Below are 23,586 nucleotides of genomic sequence, written 5' to 3'. Positions count from 1 at the left end.
AAATCAATAACAAGAAACCACACCTTTATAGGTACTGAAAAAATGGTTTTAGTTACAAAAATATGAAACATTTTAAAAAGTAACTACATAGAAGCAAGAAAAAAGAATCAAAGATTGTTTTATGCCAGACTTGTCCTCTCCAATGCAAAATATTTGAAGATAACATAATTAAGGTTATACTCCATCAATTAATGACAATTCTTTTTGTATTTTAAATTATAAGATAATACAGAAATATTCTGAGATAATTAAAGGCAAAGATAATGGAAAGGGTTTTTAAATTGTACTTAATTATCATGAAGTTGTCTAAAAAAAAATTAAGAAGCCAAGATCAGCAATGTCTAGGTATAAAATGTGTTAGGTCTACTTGTATGTTTTGTGATGTTCAACTTTTCAAAATTCACTTGAATTACACTTTATAGAGTGGTTTCTACAGCCCCAGGGCAAAGCTTAGAACTGCAAATACATCTTCTTTTTGATACATTTCTAGAATCGTAAATGTAGTTGTTTTACCAGAAAAGTTATGAAGAAAAATATTTTTTCCCCTCCACAAAATCTAAGGAATTTTGAAATAATTTGAAGGTTTTAAAAATAAATGTTAAATGACCAGAGATATTTTATGATCTTTAAAAGTAAAATAGATTAATAACCATTGTATTGCCCCTTATCCAAAACCCTGTCTATAAATTGTTCATTATCAAACAAAATATGCCATAGACATGCAAATGCAAACAATGAAGCAGAAATGTTATGGTTATGAAATGCTTCAAATTTTGAACTTTATTTCTGAATTTTCTTCTTTTTGTATTTCTAAATTTTTCTAGTTCTCTTGAAGGAAACATGGATTATTTTTATAATGAATAGAATCTTTACTTAAAAAGAGGAATCTTGTATTTGTATTTTTCTCCATGTTTTTTTGTGTTATCTAGTGTTTCAGAATTGGAATTTTAATGATTAAATTATATAATTATCCTGGAGAAATGATGTGAACAGAAACAGGTGTTTCTTGGATTCTGCTGTCAGTCCCATATTTTAATACACAAGTGACAGCTGTGCAACTGATTTTAAATCACATAATGTTTAACATTCATTTTCAAAGATAATACATGCAAATCAACAATATGATAAAATTTTATGATATAGTAATGCCATATTTTATTATTGCTATTTGTAATTTCTCATCATATTTCTATTAGCTTTTTCATAAATAACACACAAACATATATTAATAGCTCCAGTTTTCAATCTCACTATAATACCATTTCCAAAGCCATTTAGCTCATTGCCTAGAAATAGGGGGTTATCAGAGTTTGAACCTCCAGGAATTACAAACTGTAATTAGAAACTATGGAGCAAACATCTGACTTACAGTTATTGCCTTTAGCAAAACTCACCTGAACGTTCAGCCCTCTCTCTGTGATATTCATGTGCCTGAGAGTGAATTGCTCACTGCCTTTGCCAATTGCTTTAAATATTTTGATACATCAAGGGTAGTCTGAGATAAAGTTTCTTCCTAAAACATTTGCAAATTCAGCTCCAGTCAGTGCCTTATTGTTAATTTCCAAGGGGGTTTTTCAAATAAAACTACATGGAGGGTAGCACATTTGGAATTCTTCTGGAAAAATCCACAAAAAGTATAGTCTCATTAGAAATCATTGGAAGAGTATGTAAAATCATTGCATTGTACTTTTCAAAATAATGTTATAATAAGAAACAAGAGAATATTTAACTTTCTCATTTTGTATTTCTAATAAAATAGAACTCTTATTTTCATGTAGCAGTAAACATTAGAATGACTCTGCTGTATCTTTCCTCATTGATTCAGATGTGTAATTGATTGTCTCTCCCTATTAAATATAAATTATAGGAGTTTAATAGGATTATGTAACTTAATACGAACCACAGTGTTGGAAGGCTTACGATTTGGAAGGGCAGAGACGTGGGCAGTGATGGTGGGGCTAAAACTGCTTCTTAAAACTGAAGCAACTTTTTAGTTGTTCTAAACAAAGGTATGGAGTCATCTGTGAAATTGAGTTAAGACATTGTTTTAGAGAAATGAGTGGTAAGCAACTTAAATGAGTCATTTATTTATCCAAGGAAGATAAAACTTATCTTCTGAATTGGATAATTTTTAGAAAAGATGCAATTAATTTTTTAATGGAAAAGATTTGCTTTTCCCTAAGACAGATTTTAATTGAGGAAAAAAATAAGGAAAGTATATTTTCCTATTCTCATTGGTCCTCAGAGAAGTGGGAAAGGAGAGCACAAACTCTGGGTAAGGGGGCATAGTTAGAGGCACATGTGTCAGGGAAAAGCTTACCTCTCTACCAGACATGACAACTACTAGGCAAAGTGGAAGGGTGGCTGGTAAGAGTCACTTTTAGAAAGAGGATGACCTATACCTCTAGCAAAAGGCATTTTAGTAGTCAATAGAAGGTTTGATTTCATGCCTTCTAATTCCCTTCTGTTATCCTCAGATGTGTGAAATCTTCTTGTCCTTTGTGACCTGTTCTTAACTCTGCCTTGAGATATTCCAGACTTGAAAAGAAGTGGCACAGATAAACAGAAAGAAGAAACCAGGCAAAAGGTAATTACAGATGTCCTTCAGGAGTAGAGCAGTGATATAAACAAAACACCTAGATGTCTGGATCCATATGACAGCAACGTCAGATTTTTTGGATGCGTAATCATCCCAGAGACAGCCCCAGAAATACTTGGGAAGTGGTGTGCAGGGGAGCCTAGTAAGGATTAAAATACCAACATACATGTGGATCAAAGGATTGCTATGCTGACACTGAAGGCACATGACCCTGAAACTTAAAAAAACTAGAAACTTTGAGCAACATAAATAAGACCGTATGATAAAGTTGTAGAAAATTCTATGTTTAAGTTGGCCAGGTGCAGTAGCTCATGTCTAATCCCAGCACCTTGGGAAGCCAAGGTGGGCGGATCACTGGAGGTCAGGAGTTCCAGATCAGCCTGGCCAACATGGTGAAACACTGTCTCTACTAAAAATACAAAAATTAGCTGGGCATGGTGGCAGGCACCTGTAATCTCAGCTACTTGGGAGGCTGAGGAAGGAGAATCGCTTGAACCCTGGAGGTGGAGGTTGCAGTGAGCCTAGATTGCACTGCTGCACTCTAGCCTGGGTGACAAGAGTGAGACTCTGTCTCAAAAAAAAAAAAAAAGAAAGAAAACTCTATATTTAAGTTGTTAACTGTGGGAAGTGACTTTGACATTTCTTTTTTTGCCAGTTCACGTTACAGAGCACAATTGGGATATAATTGCATATTTCAAGAATCTTGTATGTATGTGTGTTTGTGTGTGTTTATGTTCAAATAAAAAGATAATTTTCTCAGTCATTTAGGAAATACACATTCAGGATTGAACACATTGTTTTTAGACCTATTTTCTTTTTCAATAGGTATTATCAGAAATGGAAAGTGTGCTTAACTTTGGATACCTACCTTACAGATTATAGTCATATAAGTCCAGTATAATACAGAAAGTAAGGCCTACAATTTCTTGATTTATAATCACAAATATAATACCTTTGAGTGAAACTACAAATATTTTTGCTAGTAAACAAGGGATTATGTCTACTGGTAAGTACAAAGCTGTGTAGGATTTAATTCTCTAGAGAACTTCCCAGGAACACAAAATGTGCTGCCTGGCAAGAGTAGCCATAATCTTACCATTCAGTTCCCAAAGCCCCATTTGGTTTCACTCATCCATTCATCAGATGTATATTTATACATGACATCTTCCCAGAGACTTTGGAAGGCAAAAGAGTTCCAAAAGAAATGAAGCATTCTCTTTACCCTTGGATAACTCAGAATTTGAAAGAAAGTAATATGATAAACTGATGTTTATTATCCACCTATTATGTACCAAGCTGTGTCCTGGTGCTAACCCAAAGGTACAGAAGAGCTAACTCTCCCTGGGAGTTGAAAGAAAGACAGAATTTGAAGTAAACCTTGAAGGACAAGTAGGACTTCACCAGTTGGAAAAGGGATGGAGCATATTCCAGATGGAAGAACCAGCATGTAGAAATCCATGTGTGTAAATACACTGTGTGGTAACAACAGGGAAATTCAATATAGCTGAGTAATTGTTGTATTGAGGACTCATACTGGCAAATAGCATAAGCTTGGGCTGATGATAAAGTAGCAGGTAGAAAATCAAGACTTGAACTCCCTCTGTGGCAGCTACTGTGGTAGAAGTACTACTTCTATTATTTAATTAAACATTTAAAACAATACTACAAGGCATCTATTATCATTATTTCACAGGCAAGAAAATTGATAATAATAATAAACGAAAAGCGTTCATTATCTTACACAAGTTTATACAGCGGGTCAAGGGCAGAGACTCCAAAAAAATTATCTTCTTGTTGATCATCATACAAAAAGGATTTCATGTGGCAGGCTAAGGAGGTCAAGCTTATATCAAGGCAATGGTGGACTATTTAACTGATCATTATATCCCTCTTCTTTGATTCATCCATTCATTTAAAATGATTACATTTCAATTATGTACCAGGCATTGTTGGTATTGTCACATAGTCCATTACAGAAAGATCGCTGTTCAAAACTACACATTCAGTATAAGCTATGAGACAATGATAGAAACATTTTAATGTATGATTGCTGTACAAAGAGGAAGTGGCAAAGCTTATCATGGAGGCACAACAAGAATGAGTTAGCCAAAGTTTCACAAAGGAAATGGCGTTTGAGAAAATTATTTACAAATGTAGTAGGTCATTAGATGTTAGGAGAGCCCAAGAAGCAGCCAAGAAAAATAAAGAAAAAAAATACAGGTAGAAGTATAGGTAATTCAGTAAGATCAAGAGTATAAATAGGTTGGGGCTGGGCACGGTGGCTCATGCCTGTATTCCCAGCACTTCGGGAGGCCGAGGCAGGTGGATCACAAGGTCAGGAGATCGAGACTATCCTGGCTAACACAGTGAAACCTCGTCTCTACTAAAAATACAAAAAATTAGTGGTGGCGGGCTCCTGTAATCTCAGCTACTTGGGAGGCTGAGGCAGGAAAAGTGCTTGAACCTGGGAGGCGGAGATTGCAGTGAGTGAAGATCATGCCACTGCACCCCGGCCTGGGTGACAGAGTGATACTCAGTCTCAAAAAAAAAAGAGTATAAATAGGTTGGACTTTTAGCAATATGGCTGAAGAAGAGTCAGGGGCCACATTATGAACAGTCTTTTATTCCAAGAGAAAATCTTTGCAAACCACAGATGGTGGCCCAAATTCAAATGACAGACATCCTTTTTTTTTATTTAATTTTATTGTCCACACACATAATCTTTTTTAACTAAACTTAGAAAAAAAAGTAAGATTTTACATAGAATTTCTGCCTCTCTTAAAAATTAGAAGAGGTGCCCACATTTGGCCTGGATTTCTGGCTAGTAACGATTGGTGCTGGAGAAGAGTTCTCTCCTTGAAATAAACATGTTCACTTAACAAACTGCCTCATTCTTGTATGTTCAGTGACTGATCTCTGATGATTTGTGTTGGCAAAACTTGATCCAGGCCCTGGCTTGTTTCAAGATCACTTAAGAAAAATAGTAAATAAGTAGCCCTCAAGCCCTCTTACACCTACTTCAAAACCAATGGATTCATTATAATTTTTGCCAACTCAGGGATTTTAGAATTGGGTTTCTAAAGAATTCTAAAGAACTAAGACCTCAAGGGAAAACTAGAAATAGAAGCAAGGAGAGGTCTGGGAATGCTGTGATGGTAAATAAAACAATAAAGGGTCCACCTGCATTTAAACATTTTATTCCTCTTGCTTTATTCACAAGTGCCTAACATAGGGTAGACACAGAATATTAAGTATATGGAAGCAGTTTTTATCAAATGATTTCCTAAAGTGTGTACAAAATAGCATAAGTCCCTGTGATGTCCCCAAGCAAAGATTTTCAGAGTGAATCAATAATTTTTAAAAATTCAATGTATTTTTCTTATTTTCAATGTTCTTTTAACATATCAAAATATCTTAAAAATTGCATCTTCTCCACAACAACTGTCTGACAGCAAAGGGATGTCCTACAATTCAGTTTAACCTGAAGTTAGTACAGATCCTACAAGTTAAAGACAAAGTCCTTCAATTCTGATATGAAGTATCCAGGGTTAGTGGAGACCCTACAGGTTAAGGGCTCAGTCCCACAAAACTGCTCCTACTTCAGACTTCGGTTGCAGGTTTTCGGTATCTCCAAGTTACCTTCACTTTTTTTCCAAAAGACTGCATATTTGGGGTTCCCAAAACATTTCACCCTAAAGTTCAATAATTCACTAGAACAATTCACAGAACTTGGGAAAGTGAAGTGCTATATTTAAGATTACAGTTTTGTTATAAAGAATACAACTTGGCCGGGTGTGGTGGCTCACGTCTATAATCTCAGCAGTTTGGGAGGCCAAGGCAGGTGGATCATGAGGTCAAGAGATTGAGATTATCTGGCCAACATGGTGAAACCCTGTCTCTATTAAAAATACAAGAATTAGCTGCGTGTGGTGGTGCACACCTATAGTCCCAGCTACACAGGAGGCTGAAGCAGGAGAATCACTTGAACCTGGGAGGCGGAGGCTGCAGTGAGCTGAGATCGCACGATTGCACTCCAGCCTGGCAACAGAGCAAGACCCCCATCTCAAAAACAACAACAACAAAAAAGAATACAACTCACAAACAGCCAAAAGGAAAAGATGTATAGGGAAATGTATGGGGAGGGGTGCGCAGCACTTCCATGCCCTCTGTGAGTGTGCCAGCCTCCCAGGCCATTGATATGGTCACAGACGCAGAAACTTCTCAAACCTCATTGTTCAAGAGTTTCTGTTGAGGCTTCATGATGCAGGCATCATTGATTGAGTCATTGGCCATTGGTGGTTGAACTGAATCCCTTGCTCCTCCTGCGTCTTCCCACATTGGAGGTCTGGAGGTAACGCCAAAAGTTAAAACATTCTCATCATGTGGTTGGTTTTTCTGGCAAACAGCCTCCCACAGGGACACTAGTTAGGGGGTCCCACAAGTCACCTCATTAGCATAACAAGACACTCCTATTACTTAGGAAATGTCAAAGGTTTTTGAAGCTCTGCACTAAAAAATTGTGTAAAAGACCAACTATATTTTTTACTAAACAATAGAAGTGCTTCAAAACACAACCTATTTATTTTTGTTTCACCTGGTACTTATCATACAAATTTGTTATGAAAACTTTTAAAATAACCTTTTCTTTTGGAAATGTTAATGTATAAAATGGCAAAGCAATCAATAGAAATACCCAGAAAATGTCTTATCCTTTATAAAATTAAGCAGAGAGAAAACAGAAATAGGATCTGGTTGTGACTCTGAATTCAGCCATTTCTGGATATCAGCAAATGGTGTTGTCTGTCTGAAAGTGTATACTCTTGGTGTTTTCTGGTCTCCAGCCATACCTGAGAGGAAAATAGAGATAGAAACACATTTTTCAGCCTTCCCAGTTGTGATTCCGAATTCTCATTCTTCAGTGCAGGCACAGGCACAGAGTAGGCCGCAGCTGAGGGGCTCTGAGCTGGCTCTCCGCCATGTTTTTCCCTCTAGGCTGTCCCGTACTTGCCAACCAATGTCAGGATCCTTCTTCATTAGTGTGGTTTTATACAAACAACAGGAACCATCAGGGGTGTGCAGGATGTAAACATATCAAACCGACACTATCAACAGCCAAGGTCCATCATCCTGAGAATTCCTTCTGCCTTCGAGGCAGCAGTGAGGTTTGGAGAACTGGACCAAGAGGAGTTCTGCAGGGCTGTGTGCAGCCTGGGGTCTGCCAACATGCAGCTGTGCTCGCGGTCCCAGCTGCTTCACCCCCCTCTAGACATGTGAAGGCTAACAATTCCAATATGTACAGTGAAGTGGCTTAGTTTTCAAATCCGCTGGGTTACCTTCTTGATTTTTCTATAAATACTATATTTTCAACATCAATAGAGATGCCTCATTTTCTTTCTTTTTGTATTTCAAATGCTTTCTTACAAGTTGCTCCCTTTTTTATTCCTAACTGTAGAGTCATATATTGCCAAGTGACCAAGTTCATAATAACTAGCTCCCAACCAGGCTCTTTATTGATAAAACAAGGATAATCATATCACACCTACCTACCACAGCAAGTTATAGCTTTGGTAGTTATAGCAATGTTATAACATTGACTGTAACAGTCAAAGTTTATGGAACTAAGGTTTATTTAAGTGATCCTATTTTGAGTACTCCCTCTTCCTCTCTCTATATATATATAATATATATATACATATATATACACACATATATATACTTATATACACATATATATACTAATATATATACACACATATATATACTTATATATACACATATATATATATATTTTTTAGCCCAATTAATGTAATAAACATAGAACATGGGTACTTTTATTATTGCCATTTCATAGTTAGAAACCTTAAATACAAAATGTTGAGTAATTTGCCCAGTGTCACATAGTCTACAGCAATGTTAGAAGTCACACCCAAGAATTCTTGTTTCATTGGCCACAAATTTACCACTCCATTCATGCAGCTTCTTTAGTGAGAAATAATGACAAAGAGAAGACTGAAAGCACTTTGGCAAATGTAACATATTATATAAATATAAGATTCTGGCATGCAAAATCAAAGGTAGTGCCAGGCATCCTATGTATGTTTGTGTGTGCAATACACATGTATGTTTATATGTATATGTGTGTATATATGTATATACATTCATATATGTGTGTATGTATGTATATATACCTCCATGCGTACATAAGTTGTGTGTGTGAGTGTTATGTATGTGATGTCAAGAAAGAAGAGCAGGCCTAAAGGTCTAGTATTAATTTAATTTTATTTCAAAATTGAAATAATTGCTTTGAAGCATCTTTTTAAATTACTCTAAGACAATTTAAATTATTTTTACATTAATTTATTTATTTTTAATCATTTTTTTTTTCTTTTTAACATTCAAGCTTGTTTCTCGTAAGTATAGTTGATTAACTTCTCTCTTGGGCACCTCTGTTCTGAGCACCTTATGCACCTTTGCTCAAGTTAAGGGGGGTGCTTCAGTGTCAACTCAATACCAGAACCCCGCAATCTATCCCTGTTTATCAACTCCAGTGCCTACATTCCCTTCCACCAGAGATTTTCTTGACTGACCGCTCCATTGGTTTGCCTTCCTAAGTATATTTACCAAAGGTTTCTAGCTCTTTGTACCTGGTTTCTCTTTCAGAATCCTAAGTTGCTTGAGAACTGGGACTCTTTCTTCACTCCTATAGCAGGGCTATAGCAGACATCACATAAATAAAAAGCCTTTAGCAAACTGTGAGATTATTATTGATCTTCTACCTCCCTATTGTGACATTTTATGCAAGCCAGTGACTTGCTTTCTATCATAGCTGTTATACTCTACAAAATCATTACACACCTGTACAACTCTGAGGGACTACATTTGGAGTATAGAGCAAGTTATGACAAAGCAGAGGAAGCACCAGAATGGCTGCTTGGGCCACATCACATGGAAGTGCTACATTCAGATCTTACATTTAGGTCCCTCACCCTCTTTATGGGGGTTACTGTTCTTTGAGTAACACTGCTCTAATGGTAAGAGAGGCAGAAGCTAGCTCACTGTTGAAGGAAAACAACAATGGCTGAGATCTCATCAGCCATGGGACTCCTGGATTTTATCTGGTCTAAAGCACTCTCATAATAAAGGTAAAGTCAGGAATCAACTAGCAATTATTGTGGCCCAGTAAGGTCTGGACACTATGCTAGGAACTTTCAACTGTTACATCATTTAAGCCTTGAAAAAAATCACACGCCTTATCTGCAATCAAGTTTCCATATTTAATGGATAACATAAGTAAGGCCTTTTTAGAGGTAACATATTCAAAGTTAGATAATTAATAAGTATTGCTATTGATACTCAAACTCAGGTTTATGTGACTTAAAACGTTGTGGGGATTTTTTCCTTGTTATTGTTTATTTTTTGTTGCTGTTGTGTCTCACCAGATAGAACATGGTGGGGCCCACTCCAATTGTACTCATGTAGAAATAAATGGTTCATAATCTTAGCCACTACATTTGGCTTTCCTCAACCTGACTTACCCTGTGGCCTATATGCTTTTCTTTAATAAATAGATTGGCTCTTCAGACAAAGTATTAAAGCAGCTTATAATGTAAAAACAATTTTAAACAAAGACACAATCACTCAGGAAAATTGGTGCCACAAAACTTCATTTTACTTCACCAAAGCTTTTATTTTTGTCTGTAATACTTGGAAGTCTTCTAAATCTTTTACTTATGCTTTGAGCAAAAATATTCCTATCCCTTCCCTCTTCATACACTCTAAAATGCTGTAGAATTCGGTTTAAAAGCAATGTATTCTTTGAGACAAAATAAATTACAAGCAAGTCTTGCAGATAGTAGCTAGGTAAATTGATTTCTGTGTACAAAATGTCCTTTCCCTGATTTGTTGATAAAATTTTAATGTTATACATGTTAGAACTATTAAACACATCCTGCAAGCATGAGGCTTTTATTGGTGTTATGGTTTTTCTCCTTTTATCACTTGTTTTGTTAAGATTTTCACATTATGTTGAAAATTGGGCAGATCATGGTACTGGGAAATAATGCTAACTATTGCCAAAGGAAGCTCATTGCATTATCTTTACTTGCCATTCTGAGCATTAGGTCTGAGCATGGAAAATAACCAGGGTGTCCTAGGTGTACTTTCAGGAAAATTGATGAATAAAACTTCAAAACCTATTATAATTTAGATTTAATATCAAGGCATGGTGTTTCTGTGAATCTGGAAGCATACCAGAAAAAGAAGTGCACAAAAGGCTGCTTTAGCTTTAGCAAATGGGCTAAAATGATATTAAAGTCTAAGTGGTGGTGATGAGAGGCCCTGCAGCCAATGGTAGCATCTGTGAACCATGACTAGGCAAAAATGTTTGGCAAGGTTAAGGGCAGGTTCAAAGTAAAACAACATGCATCAAACAGTTCATTCAGAACTGTTAGTTATCTATTTAATTTTGTTTCCTGTTGTTGTTTTAAGAACATTGAGTGCCAGAACATCAGTGGTTGGTGTAGTACTACTCCCTTAACTCAAAATGTAGAGATGCTGGTATCTCTACCTTGGATGCTCTCATTTTACTATTCTGGAATGCCCCCTCTCTGCTCTTTATGATTCAAATCCTTCTCACTTTCACTACTTAAGTAAATATCTACCCCACACAATAAATATGTGTCAATCAAGGATCCATCTCATTTACTGGGCACTACATATGGGGATATATTAAAAGGCTAAAAAAAAAATTAGGAGTAAGGAGGCCAATCAGGGTGCATGTTTTCCAAGAAAGCCTCTAGAAGAAGGGTGACATAAATTGCAAGGACGTGGGTTGGTGTGAGGTTTTCATGACTTCACCTGCCACCCAAATTATTTATTTTCCATTAATATAAATTTTATGCTTGACTTAAATAAAACAATTTAATCAGAAAAATTCATATCCTTGAAATTAATCAAATAAATAGATTTGTGTGTGTGTGTGTGTAAATTTTCCCTGAATTTAAGATGTTAGATCAAGAAAAAAAACAACAAAAATAAAATAATATTTTAAAATTGTAGCTCTTGCCTATTGCCTGCTTAAAGCTAGGAGTCTAATATCTACTCCAATTTTCTTAAAAAGGAATACTCACTATGGTTTGAGTGTGTCCCCTCAAATTTATGTGCTGGAAACTTAATACCCAATTTCATATGTTGATTAGAAGTGGGGCCTTTAGGTGTAATTACGATTAGACAAGGTCATCAGGGTGGGGTCTCTATGATGGGATAGGTGGCTTTCTAAAAAGAGAAAGAGAGGCCTGAGCTGACCTGCAGATGCTTGCCCCCGCTCCATGTAATGCCCTCCACGATGCGTTAAGAATGTTCTCGCCAGATGCCACTTCCATGCTCTTGGACTTCTCGGCCTCCAGAACCTTGAGCCAATTTCTTTTCTTTATAAATTACCCAGTCTGTGGTATTCAGTTATAGCAACAGAAAATGGAATAAAACACCCTAACTTGCAAAGGAGACTTCCATCTTCCCATAACCAGCAGGATTGGAGCAGAATTGAAAAAAGAATAACTCTCTCATTACATAATTCGATGACATTTAATGCCTTATGCACACATCACTGGAATGAGTCTGAATCTTGCACTGGAAGTCATGTTGTATTGTGTTAGCACTACACATCTTACACATTGAAAATATTGAGTTATCAGAAAGATGAAAAGGAGAAACTTAGATTAAATTAAAATTAAAAAGCAAGAGTCATGGAAAGTTTATGACTAAGATGTTTCTGGAAGACCATGAAGCCCTTTTAAACATGATTGTTTTCTTTCTTAAGCCTCTGTTGAACAAGCATCTACACTTAATTTAGATATGACCTTTTCCCTTTGGGAGAATGCAGCTTGCATTGTGTACAAACAATTTCCCACATTTCTTTGTTACTCCTTTAGCAATGATTGCAGAACAAATAACATAATACAAGAATAAAAAATATAAATCGATTGGAGTTTATGTTGTGTAAGTAGCCACACTCACATGTAACTACAGGAAATCTTTGGAAATAATCATTTAGTTGCCACTTGGCTATGACTCCATTGAGCTTTGTGGGGCATGATCTGACTACAGATACACAGGTAAAACTGAATCCGCAACTGAGTTGGTGTCCTACTCTCAGACATAAGGCCCTCTAGCTACACAAAGAGAAGAATTAGACAAGCACTTATTTGAATTCTGTTCTACAACTGTTCTCAACCTAGTCACCTGATGTACTTGAAATAAGCTTGTGTCTCTTCAACAGTCTTTTCTGCCATTGAATAAATAGTAACATCATTCTTGAATTTCTAAAATACTATGAAATTCATTGACATGAAACATTTTGTAAAAGATTCATGGTCATTCAACCTTTGAAATTTGTGATGGTTAATTTTATGTGTCACTTTGAGTGGACCAAAGAATGCCCAGACAGCTGTTAAAGCATTATTTCTGGCTCTGTCTGTGAGGTTGTTTCTGGAAGAGATTCACATTTGCATCAGTAGGCTGAGTAAAGAAGATCCACCTCACCAATGTGGGCCAGCAGCATCCAATCCAAACAGAACAAAAAGGAAGGTAAAGGAAGGGTAAGTTTTCTCTCTTTCTTCTTAAGATGGGGCACCCATCTTTTCCTGCCCTCAGACATTGGCTATTGGAGCTACTGGGTCTCAGGCCTTCAAACTAGGATTGAATTACACTACCATCCTTCCTGGTTCTCCAGCTTGCAGATGGCATATTGTGAGACTTTACAACTTCTGTAATTATGTGAGCTAATTGCCATAACAAATCTTCTTGTATCTATATCTATAGCTAACTGTCTACATATATGGATTGCACACACACACACACACACACACAGACACACACACACACACACACACAGACAGAGATATACATCTTATTATAGACAGATAGATGGATAGATAGATATGCCTGTATAGATATATATGCCCATATCTCTATCTATCTATCTATCTATCTATCTATCTATCTATCTATCTATCCATCATCTTTTATTGTTTCTTTTTCTCTGGAAAATCCTGACTAATACAGACTCTATTAAATAAACCCAAAAGACGTGCATATCTTAAGATGAGTTTATAATTCTTCACCTTGAGAAAAAGTGGACAAAGTGATGACACCCAACCTCACTGATAAGGAATCCCATTATATGGAAAATATAATGCACCAAAATGTGATTCCTTATGACAGAAATAAAGTTATATGTGGAAAGGGAAACAGATACATGTGGACAGAAAATAGTCATGCATGGAAGGGGAGACAGCATAGAGGGATAAACCAAGAATGAAAATTAAAGCCTAAGGCCAGCTAAACCCAGTCTGCTGTTCTGTAAGTCTTCTGTATTTTTTATGAGGGACACAAAAAAAGCCAGCAGTTTACAAACTGCATCTGGTTTACATGAATTTCTTTAAAAATGTAACACTAAATCCTACTAAATATTAGAGAATAATTCCATATACATGCATCCAAGCACATACATATTCTTACACAACCACCCACCCCCCCAACTCATCCACACCCACCACTAACTTTGGCCAGAAAAAGCTTTCATGGAGAACCTAACAATAGAAAACCTTCAACAGTCACTGGCCCCTTTGTTATCTGTGCACTTCATCCCTAACTCCATCTAGTAGAAAAGGAAACGCAACCTGCTTCTATTGTTCTTCTGTTTAAGTGAGATAAGATCCTCACTCTGTTCATATTTCCCCTTTATCTCCACAGTCCTTGTGTCTCAGCTTGTTCTTTGAGTTTAATGACTTTATGTCTTGCTTTGTTTTGCTTCTTTATATCTCATTGGGTTATGAGATCTTTACTGATTTCAGGACTTGGTACATTTTTTTCTCTTTGATTCCCTTCTTTATTCATCGTTAACTGGTTGACTTAAAAAGTTTGTCCAAAGTATATGGAAATTCTGTTTCCTCTTTTGTTAGTTCAACTGTCCTTTAGAAACCAGTAACAATTGGAATTTATTTTCATAGATTGTTTTGGCCATTTAATGATATCCTTACATTTATCATCTGTCCTACCCAAAACACAATTTCTTTCAGCAAAGCCCTAAATTAACAAGTCTCTTTCATGTAAGGTAGTTTTGAATTTAATGCAGGACCATATGATGGGCTTGTAACCACTTTATACTTTCTTTATTTCTTGGTAATTACCTTACAGTTTGTTTCTTCACTGGTAAGATATACATCTTTCATCCTTGACCACATATTGCAAGTGTTGCTATTTTAAGTAGCAACACTTTTTTAAAGAATAAATCTGATGCATCTGTTTCAGAACTGGCACAATCATTATATATTATTATTTAGTATTGTGAGATGGAGGCCAGTTCCAACAATATCATTATTTACCAGGAGAATTATAACAGATAGAATAAAGTATACAAGCAGTATATAATTCCAAGGTTAGAGGATAACCTAAGCATGAAGTTGCCATTTCATAATTTATTAAAATTAAAGGCTTTATTTGGATAACAATTTGAATGAAGAGTCTACACCTAAACATGATAATATAAAATTGAATTCAAATGAAAAAATATTTTCTTCAACATATACTACAGGTTTAGAATCCCAAATCTAAAAATCCAAAATCCAAAATGATCTAATGAGCATATTTCCTTTGAACATTAGGTTGGCCCTCAAAAGGCCGAAATGTTGGAGCATTTTGGATTTCAGATTTTCAGATTCAGGATGCTCAACCTGTAAGTATAATGCATATATGGAAAATCTGAAAAAAAAAAAATACAAAATCGGAAACACTTCTTGTCCCAAGCATTTTGGATAAGGAATACTCAACCTGTGTATTCCCAGAAATGTGCTAAGTGTGTCAAGGAATATAATATAACCAACATTTATTATCTTTTTCTCCCCCAAATTTTATGATCTAGCAGGAGAACAAGATTTTAAAACAGGAGAGAATTAATCCAATGGGAATATAATTATGTGGGGAAATGTGCAGTGGAGGTTGTGTTATAGGAGTGAGGGAGGAGATTATCCTGTATATGGCAGCACTGTCTGGGAACCCATTGTGGAAGGTAGAAGATGCATGTGGAATGCGGTGACATGAAGACAGTAATTGTGTCAGTCCATTTGTGTTGCTATAAAGGAATATCTGTGGCTGAGTAATTTACAAAAAAAAATAGGTTTATTTTGGCTCATGCCTCTGCAGGCTGTGTAGGAAGCATGGTGCCAGCACCTGCTTCTGGTGAGGGCCTCAGGAAGCTTATAATCATGGCAGAAGGTGGAGGAGGAGCCAGTATATCACAGTATATCAAATGGCAAAGTGGGAGCAAGAGAGAGAGAGGAGGAAGTTCCAACCCTTTTAAACAACCAGATGTTACACAAACTCATAGACTGAGAACTCACCCATTACTGCAAGGTTCGAACCAAGCCATCAAGAGGGATCCTTCCCTATGATCCAACCACCACCCACTAGGCTCACTTTTAACATTGGAGGTCACATTTTAACATGAGATTTGGAGGGGCCAAAACATCCAAACCATATCAGTACTCTATTCATACTTTCAGCATTGATATTCCCTTTGTAGACATAATGGGGGGCAGGGGGAGGGTAGATGAAAGAGTAACAACTAAGCAAAAACACCAGAGTTAAAATCAAGAAATGCAACCTTCACAAATTATTTTATGTAAACACTTTAAAGTCACAGTTAAGGTGGCCATTTTTTACAAGGCTAAGTAAATATGATTAACCAAAAGTACATTATGTCCATTTCATCTGTGCTAATATAAATACAGTCTATTCCTGCCTGATACAGGCCATTTCCTCCCTGAGGAATAGATCCAGTCAGTCTTATGAGCACCCAGAAGATGTGGACTATCCGTGTACAGTAAAGGCTTCACTAGTACCAATTTTCCCTGAGAATGTAATATTTTCAGTCTGTGTATTTCTAATACCCTCCAACTCCAACAAAATACCTTTATAATCCTTTTCTGAGATTAAAAAAACTTCCAATAAATAACTTGAGTACATAATGCTGGATTACATGCTCTATAATTGTGCGTATACACTTGGATTATATAATAAAGGTTCTAATTTTAGTTTTTAAGTGGAAAAATGTTCTCATCTTGGAGAAAATAATTTCTATATCAAGCATGATAAATGTAATAAATGTCAAATAACTTTAAGCTAAAGTTAATAATGAGTTAGCCCCTACACTGGAGACTTGTAAAGCCCTGTTCCTGGCATTCCCCTACTCTCTTGATGAATGGTGGTGATATGGGAGGGGGGCAGGGAAGTGCTGGGTAGAGAAGGTCGGGACCCCAGCTAGGGCTCCACCCTCGGGCCTATGCCTGCGGACCTAGGTGAGGACAGGCATTTCTGTTTTCCTGCCGAAATGTTGCATTTCCCAAGACCACCCTGGCCTACCATACCCCCATGCTGTGCCTATGAAAACCCCAAGATCCTAGCAGGCACACACACAAGCAGCTGGATGTTGAAAGGAACACACAAGTGACTGGACATTGAGAGGGGCAAACCAGTGGAAGAGCACGATGACAGACACAGACAGACGCCAGTAAGACATCGACTGGTGGAACTGAGAGGTGACAACGTGCTAGCAGCCCTCGCTCGCTCTCAGCACCTCCTCAGCCTTGGCGTCCACTCTGGCCGTGCATGAGGAGCCCTTCAGCCCGCTGCTGCACTGTGGGAGCCCCTCTCTGGGCTGGCCAAGGCCAGAGCCGGCTCCCTCTGCTTGCAGGGAGGTGTGGAGGGAGAGGTGCTGGCAGGAACTGGGGCTGTGTGTGGTACTCGCGGGCCAGCATGAGTTACGGGTGGGCGCAGGCTCGGTGGGCCCTGTACTCGGAGCAGCCAGCCGCTGCTGCCAGCCCCAGGCAGTGAGGGGATTAGCACCCAAGCCAGCAGCTGCAGAGGATGTGCCAGGTCCCCCAGCAGTGCTGGACTGCCCACGCTGCCCTCGAATTCTCTCCGGGCCTCAGCTGCCTCCCCACGGGGCAGGGCTCCGGACCTGCAGCCTGCCACGCCCGAACCTCCCCCCACCCCATGGGCTCCCACGTTGCTCGAGCCTCCCCAATGGGAGCCACCCTCTGCTCCGTGGGGCTGGTCCAATCAACCGCCCAAGGGCTGACAAGTGAGGGCGCGTGGTGCAGGACTGGTGGGCAGCTCCGCCCACGGCCCCGGCTCGGAATCGACTAGGCAAAGCCAGCTGGGCTCCTGAGTTGGGTGGGTACTTGGATAACTTTTATGTCTAGCTGGAGGATTGTAAATGTACCAGTCGGCACTCTGTGTCTAGCTAAAGGTTTGTAAATGCACCAATTAGCACTCTGTGTCTAGCTCAAGGATTGTAAACGCACCAATCAGCACTCTGTCAAAACGGACCAAGCAGCTCTCTGTAAAATGGACCAATCAGCAGGATGTGGGTGGGGCCAGATAAGGGAGTAAGAGCAGGCTGCCCTAGCCAGCAGGGGCAACTGCTCGGATCCCTTTCCACACTGAGGAAGCTTTGTTGTTAAGCTCTTGGCAATAAATCTTGCTGCTGCTCACTCTTTGGGTCGGCACTGCCTTTATGAGCTGTAACACTCACTGCGAAGGTCTGCAGCTTCACTCCTGAGGCCAGCAAGACCGCGAACCCACTGGGAGGAATGAACAACTCTGGATGGGAGCAACCAACAACTCCACACACGCTGCCTTAAGAGCTGTAACACTCACTGCAAAGGTCTGCAGCTTCACTCCTGAAGCCAGCAAGACCACAAACCCACCAGAAGGAAGAAACTCCAAACACGTCCAAACATCAGAAGGAACAAACTCCAGATATACCATCTTTAGGAACTGTAACTCTCACCGCGAGGGTCCGCGGCTTCATTCTTGAAGTCGGTGAGACCAAGAACCCACCAATTCCGGACACAGAACAATGTGGAGTTTAGCTGGGGTGGTCACAGGAGAGTTTGGCCACTGAATAGCCCAACTCCAGGGGAAAAACCACCTTTCCACTCCATCTCCCTTCTGGCTCCCCCATCTGCTGAGAGGTACTTCCACTCAATAAAACCTTGCACTTAGTTTGCAAGCCCACGTGTGATCTAACTTTTCCTGTACTCCAAGGCAAGAACCAGGATACAGAAAGCTCTCTGTCCTTGCAATAAGACAGAGGGTCTAATTGAGCTGGTTAACACAAGCTGCCTGCCAGTGACAAAACTAAAAGAGCATCCTGTAACACACGCCCACTGGAACTTCAGGAGCTGTAAACATTCACCTGCTAGACACTGCCATGGGGCTAGAACCCCACAACCTGCTCATCTGTATTCTCCCCTAGAGGTTTGAGAAGTGGGGCACTGAAGAGGCGAGCCACACCTCCTGTTGCACATCCTGGAGGGGGACAAGCGAACTTTTCCCATTTCAGTCGTACTCTTCAAATGTTCAGATGACACAAACCTGGCAGGGATATTGACCACCACAATAGACTAAAATGGTAAACTAAAACCAAGAAGATGAAATTTGACAAGAATCAAGGCAAAGAATTAGTGTGATCTTAACAGACCTGTAACAAATCACTCAAAATAATCACAAGTGTTTCAAAAAATTCACAATGTGAAAAATTAAAATTAGATGCTCTGTTAGTCATCTCTGAAAACATCCGAAAATGTGAACTGATAATTAAAGAATTGTGTGCTAAGACTCCAGAATTTAGTGTGAAATTACCCATGACTGATTTCGGAAGCCACTAACATTAGTAGTATATGTTTATTTTGTATCCTTGCATGTTGCATCACTCCTACGCCACCAGATTATCTGACCCTAGGAATCAAAGATTTGGAACCCTTTGGCCATGCAAACTAGAATTACCAAAACGAACAAACAAACAAACAAACAATAACTCAATAAGCTTCTAGTCCTGTAGACTTCGAATGACCTTCCTCTTGCATTTCACAGGACAACCAACTGCAGTTGCATTATTCCCATAGACACACTTCATTCCAATTGTGGTCAGGAAGTTTAGTCGTAGATTTCTTATTTATCACCAGATTTGTACAAACGTAACCACATCCAAACCACCTACCCAACCAATATTAGTAATGTCCTTTTACTTCCTGATTAAAGTGCAAAGTGCTTTAAACATTCAGTGTAAACACATTTGTTTATTTCTTTCTTAATTTGTGAGGCCACTTTGCTGGCAGAGACCAGAGTAGAGGAATCCAAGATGTATTGATTTCTTTCTTCATGACTATTTAATTGGGTAAAGTGTGCACCACTTGCAAGTGCCAAGATGCTGGTTACATTTTAATAAATGTCCTCTTTGGTCGATCAATACTGCTCAGCCCCAAAATAAATAAATAAATAAAAGTGCTGTTCTCTCATAAGTTAATGGAGAGAAAATCTTTTTACTATCGCCAATCATCATGACAAACAAGAATATGAAAAGTGTTAATGAAATGACCAACTATCTATAAAATAAAAGACTTTCAAGACAGTCTCCTTTCTTCCTTCAATCTGATGAAACAAAATGGAAAATTACACTAGTGCCCATCCAGCGTGAAATGATGTTAACAAGCAGAAAACAAATGCTATAATGAAGGACTTCTAGGATGTACTATGTATAGTCTTACTTGTAAAGAGGGAATTACTGGGCAGAGCTCTAGCCCTGAGCAACATCCCACCCCCTACTGAGGAGAATCACAGCTATCATCATGTCCCTCGGGAAATCGCACCATTCGCCACTATACAACAAATTGATGTTCACAGGATAATAATTATCCATGTGCTGCAAACAATAGGCCACACAATTACCAAGCAGGACAATGCCCTACACGGGGCAAAGTAAAGTTACAAAATGAGGTGATTGTACAGATAATTGAGGCAATAGCCCCACAAAAAAGGGAGGTGGACAAGTTGTCATTTATTGAGCATTGTTCAGGAAGGAAGAGTTACAAATAACTGAATTTTCCTGAACACCAAAACTTATCATTTAAGCACAAAATGTTTCATTTTCAAAATGCATTCATTGTGGATGGATATCTTACTTAAAATATATTATTAATCCTTCTCTCTAGTTAAACAGAGTCTATAAATGTGATTATATTTTGATAGTTCTCTCAATTAAACAAACAAAACTTTTATTAGGGAAAGGTGGCCCAGAAACTACTACCTGGGTTAAGAATGTAACCACATTCTTGTAATGCCTCCCATTTTCTACAGAAGGATGGCATGAAGACATGTAAGTACACTTGTAGAGGCATTATTCCAAAGGAGTTCACAGGTTCCTACGTAAACCCTGCAGGTGCAAAGCAACATAAGCCAAACAAATGATATTTCTAAAATTAAATGAGATACAACTACAGACATTTAAAATAATTTGATGCTATTTTTGTGAACCTCATTTTCTTACTAGAGACTGGAGCATAAAGGAATATTGTGGAATTGAAGCAGCTTAATGTGAAGGTTCTGCACTTGTCTTGAAGCTCAGACTGCCTGGGTGCAAATCTCATCCAGCATGTAATAACTGTGTGATGCTGGAAATCTTTTTTGAATCATTATAAAAGTCTGCATTCTGATCTGCAAAACAGAAATAATTATGATCCCTCTATTGTTGTAATTTTAAAATAAGATCATCCTTGCAAAATATTTAGCCCTTTTGTTGGCACTTAGTAAGGGCTCTGTAAATGTTAGCAATTTAAATAAGAAAATGGGGAGGGAAATTGGTTCAATAGGAATCTAGAGATGAAAGTATAAATAATAAACGTGTGAAAGACTATAAAAGGAATGAGTGTAAAAAATAAAGGAATAGAGAAAAAATAAAGAAAGAGTATTTAGAGGACACTAAGTCAATTTTTTAGATCACCATGCCCTCAACTGTTCAAGGAAAAATCACTATTTCGGTATTAATAAATATTTATTGTGCCACATCACAGACTAGACACAATGCCAGACACCATTAAATTATGTAATATAGCCTATTCTGCACCAACATCTTTGAGGTGGATTTTGTCTTTGTCATTTTGTAGGTGAGAAAACCAAAACTCAAAATAAAGGAACACTGTAGGTCATATGGTAGGTGATATGGTAAGAAAGATTTATAAATATCATTTAAATATAGTATCTTTTGGCTCTAAATCCAATGTGCTCTTCCCCTAACACAGAGCTTATGTACATGTTTTCCTTCCTTCTCCCCTGTCCTCTTGCTGACCCATTTTGTACTTCTCCTTCTGTTTTTTGAGCACTCCTTATGTGTGAAACACTGAAAAAAAAGAAAGTTAAAATTTGTTCTTTGTCTGTAGTGATTTTACAATCTGTTGGAGGACAAAAGCATGTGAAGAGATGCATACAATTTAACAGATGACTTCAACAGGGACATGCATGGAGTGCCATTGTTTCTCACATCAACCTCTGCGCCTGGAATACATTCTCTTTGCTTCAGGCTCCCAGATCCTGATATCCTTCTATCTTTCAAGCCTCGGCTCAAGTTTATCATTTTCTCCCATAACTATACATACTCAGTGTTTCCCTTTTATTTGAATCATTCTTGTGATTTATTGTCTATATCTGAAGAGCCTGTTAAGATGCACAGCATTTGGCGTCACCTCCAGAGTTTCATATTTGGAATCTGGGGTGGGCCCTGAGAGTTTTCACTTTAACAAGTTCCTAGATGATCTTGCTGCTGCTGCTCCAGGGAGCATACACAGAGCACCATTCACTACCCCAAGGGGCTCCCTCAGCATTTGCCAAACATTCCCTCTGGTCTGAGCTAATGTTCCTGTTGCATAGATCCAGTTTCCTACCTAGCCATTAGTCCCTTGAATCCAAGGGATATTTCTTCTTATTCTTTGTACCTTCCCATAGCTGTTAGAAAAGCATGCCAGTCAGTAGTAGGTGTAGAGGAAGTATGTTTAACTTGACTGGTTGATTAGTGGGTTGATTTACTGCCAGCTCAGTGGCTGTTTCTCTCCCATTACTTCCGCCTCCCATGAGGACTGCACCTGCGGCAGCGATTTTATGTGCACTTGGATTACTGTATGGAAATGGAGGTGAGCATATGTAGATATTTGTATTATCATATCTTTCAAATAACATCTCTCAAATAATGATACTTGTGTAAAACTTTTCCTCATGTTTATTTGCAGGGTAATACATAGACAGTTGCCTTGGAAACACTCACTCTGAATATTCTAAATTTTCTATAATGGAAAATCTTGCCTTTACCTTATAATTTATAGGCTCTCTCATTTTTGTGTTTTGCTGAGAATACATAATGAGATCCAGATGCTGATAAATGTCATTTTCTGAGGACATAATTGTTATATTCATGTATTACTTTTTTTATAAACTCATTTTTGTCAGTCAGGCTTCCGAAGAGCAATTATCTAATAAAAAATAAAATTTTAACTAAGGCTATTTAAAGTTGTGTTTTAACTGCCCTCTGTATAGTGTCCATTTCTTTTTTACTTGTACATTTTAAAATATTAGTTTTTTTATTATCTCTTCCCTCATAAATCAGAATTAAAACTGTCATTTCCACATTTGTGGTTGTAGAACTGTTAGGCAACTTTTTTTTTTAATGTCATTAAATACCAACTAGCCTTAACAATTCAGAACATCTGGTTCCAAAAACTCGATTACTGGGCACAGTCATAACACATTGCATTTTCTACTAGACTCAGCAAAGTCTCCATTAGTTATTGTTCCTGTTTACTCAGTTTTGAGCTAGACTCTCCCAGAGTACCAATTATGTCCTGAGAGCAAGTCCACACACACACAAGGTGAAGAACAAGTTTGACAATTATCCTATTAATTTGATCTATGTTTACACATATATAGCCAAACCAGATAATTCAGTACAAATAACTCACCCAAAGGACTTATTATCTGGGCTGGTTATCTACATAGATCAAACTAGATCTTAATAACTCCCAAATTTCCACTTTACTTTATGTCCTATAGACATAACCAAAGGTGATTCTACCTGCTCCGGCCTACGCATGCCAAGCTAT

The 23,586-nt window shown here is 38.0% G+C and overlaps 1 long non-coding RNA gene across 1 annotated transcript in view; it reads right to left on the bottom strand.

The window, feature by feature from the left end:
- Positions 1-7,341: 7,341 nt before the first annotated feature.
- Positions 7,342-23,586, bottom strand: part of LOC129458121 (uncharacterized) — a 461,791-nt gene continuing 445,546 nt past the window's right edge. The window contains exon 4 of the long non-coding RNA XR_010114835.1: positions 7,342-7,446. This is a non-coding gene — a long non-coding RNA (uncharacterized lncRNA). The remainder of the gene's footprint in view (positions 7,447-23,586) is intronic.

The sequence above is a fragment of the Symphalangus syndactylus genome, chromosome 1 (genome assembly GCF_028878055.3).
Source record: "Symphalangus syndactylus isolate Jambi chromosome 1, NHGRI_mSymSyn1-v2.1_pri, whole genome shotgun sequence".
NCBI lineage: Eukaryota > Metazoa > Chordata > Mammalia > Primates > Hylobatidae > Symphalangus > Symphalangus syndactylus.
This window is presented reverse-complemented; position numbering and strand designations above follow the sequence as displayed.